The sequence below is a fragment of the Drosophila subpulchrella genome, unplaced genomic scaffold (genome assembly GCF_014743375.2).
Source record: "Drosophila subpulchrella strain 33 F10 #4 breed RU33 unplaced genomic scaffold, RU_Dsub_v1.1 Primary Assembly Seq31, whole genome shotgun sequence".
Lineage (NCBI taxonomy): Eukaryota > Metazoa > Arthropoda > Insecta > Diptera > Drosophilidae > Drosophila > Drosophila subpulchrella.
Genome location: NW_023665567.1, coordinates 737,309 through 740,227, shown reverse-complemented (window position 1 = coordinate 740,227; position 2,919 = coordinate 737,309).

Here is a 2,919-nt window from a genome sequence, read left to right as displayed (position 1 = left end):
TGTCCTAAACTCTTTTTTTTGTGAATGTGTTCCTGATAGTTTTGCTCCTAAGTTAGACAGGCCTCCTTGGTTTACCAATAAGTTGCAAAGACTTAGAACCCTAAAAACAAACTTCTATAAAAAGTACAAAAAGTCGGGTAGGCCATCCGATTTTTCAAGATATGTGGTGGCTCGTACTAATTTTAATGTACTTAACAGTCATTGCTATTTCATGTATTTGAACCGATGTAAATTTGAATTCTCAAAGGATCCAAGACAGTTTTATAACTTTGTCAATGCTAAGCGAAAGTCTTCAGCATTGCCATCATCTGTACGATTAAACTCTATTGAGGCATCTACGGATCCCGAAATTTCAGATTTATTTGCTGAATTGTTCCAATCCACTTATAGTTCTGTTTCTTGGTCTTATTCTAGCTACCCTAATCACTTAAACAGGGCAAATTGTATTTTTTCTCCTGTAATCACCGAAAGTTCTCTCTTAAGTGATTTAGAAACTAAAACGCCAACCTATTCTCCGGGGCCAGATGGACTCCCTGGGTGTGTTTTTAAGTTTTGTGCCCGAACTATTTGTAAACCTATTCTTAAACTTTTTCATTTGTCTATCTCATCATCTGTTTTTCCTACTATCTGGAAAGATTCTTTTATTATTCCACTCCACAAAAAGGGTGCGAAGGTTAATGTTCAGAACTATAGAGGAATCTCCAAATTGTCTGCAATTCATAAAACATTTGAACGCATTATTACCTCTCAGTTGCAACATTTGTGCTCCTCTTTAATATCGCCGTGTCAACCTGGTTTTGTTAAGCGAAGATCGACCCCCACTAACCTGCTCGAATTGACATCTTTTGTAATAGATGGGTTTAACGAAAAATTGCAGACAGACGTTATATATACAGATTTTAGTAAAGCCTTTGACTCTGTAAACCACTCCCTTCTTTTATTCAAATTAGATAAGCTCGGGCTTCCGAATAATCTCTTAACTTGGATTTCAAGTTATTTGAATGGTAGATCTCAGAGGCTTTTATTCAAAAACGCTGTTTCCAAGATGATCAACGTGACATCTGGAGTGCCTCAGGGCAGTCATTTAGGCTCTTTGCTGTTTACTCTGTTTATAAATGATCTTCCCTCTATAGTAACTCACTCTCGTGTACTAATGTATGCTGATGATGTTAAGCTTTGATTTCCATATAATAAAATTGAGTCTGGTTTCTGCTTGCAGTCAGACATTAATAGATTCCAGGAATGGTGTCAGTACAACCTTTTGAATTTAAACTATCTTAAATGCAACGTTATGACTTTTTATAGGGGTACGCCAACGTTCATAAGTTACTCTCTTCAGAACATGTCCCTGTACCGAATATACTCAGTAAACGATTTAGGTGTTCTCCTAGATCCTAAACTTAAATTTGACTCCCACATAACCTCTACTGTAAATAAAGCTATGAGTGTTCTTGGGTTTATAAAGCGTTGGTCTAAAGAATTTGATGATCCATACACTACCAAATTATTATTTACCTCCCTTGTCCGTCCTAATTTAGAATACTGTTCTTCCGTTTGGAGTCCTCAGTATCAAGTGCACATTGACCGTATAGAGTCCGTACAGAAACAATTTCTTCTTTTTGGCTTACGTGGTTTGAACTGGGATCAAAACGCCAGGTTGCCTTCTTACTCGATTAGATTGCTATTAATTAATTTGCCTAGTCTAGTAAGCCGTAGAACTATGCTTGGTACTATTTTTATGAATAACCTTATCAGAGGCGATATTGATTCTGTAGATTTGGTAAGCCGGCTAACTTTCAATGTTCCTGTTAGACTAATGCGAAACTACTATCCTATCAACTTGCCACGATGTTCATCTAATTTTAGTCAGCATGAGCCTTTTCGCGTTCTTTGTAATAATTATAACAACCTATATCATTTAATTTGTTCCTCAACTTTTATCCCTGTATTAAAAACTAAGATCCTAGCTCATTTGCTTTAGTCTTGTTGATCTATGTTTTGTCCTGTCTTTGTTTGTTCTATGTACCTTCCTCGCGAACCGTATTTGCCCGAAATAAAAATGGGCCCGCGCGTAACAAGCACGTGCTTGGTGTCGTTTGGGCCACTTGTTTGTACTGCTCTTAGTGCATCAACGTTCAACAAATAAGCATTGAACCCTGCTCTGCCGGCGTCTCTGGCGGCGCAGCTACATTCTCAGTAGCTGTACAAAGATTTGTAATAGAGTTAAGAATTCATTGAATAAAGAGAACTCCAATGCAAAGGTTGGCGTAATATCTTATTGGGACAGTAAATCTTATTGAGACAATATATATATATTACATGGCGACCGTAACTCGCGATTGGAAGATTACCGCGGAAGAGGAGAATGGTCCAAATCGGCAGCAACTGAATGAAAATTAACGGAAATCAACATGATCGGAACGGCGGCACGGATGAACAAAAAAGTCTGAGTGAGTAGAGTGTGAGTGATGGGGGAGGTGTCGACCAGCCCAAAAATTACAAGCTGAGCTTGATCATTTAAAATCAAATCTCAAAAATAAGCGCCCCATTTCAAAACTCACTCAGCAAAAATGAAAATTATAAAAGAACGAATAATATTAAAACATCCATCGCCAAAACAAGTTCCTCAACGACCAGCCGATTGCCCTGGACCACTGGAGAGCCCCCATTGCAAATTAACTTGCCAAAAAACCTGTGCGATGACCGGCACCGGTACCGCCTGAGCCCAGAGGCCCCGGACAGCAGCAGTAGAAAATACAAGTGTGGGGGGCAAGCCAAAACCCCTACGCCGTCTATGGAGCAACAGCGTGCCAACCCCGGCAACGCCCAGCTGATGCAATAGAAGGTCTGAAGAAAAGGGAATTTAAGATAAATAATGATCAAAACAAATTTAAGTTAATATATGTTATTATAATTCAA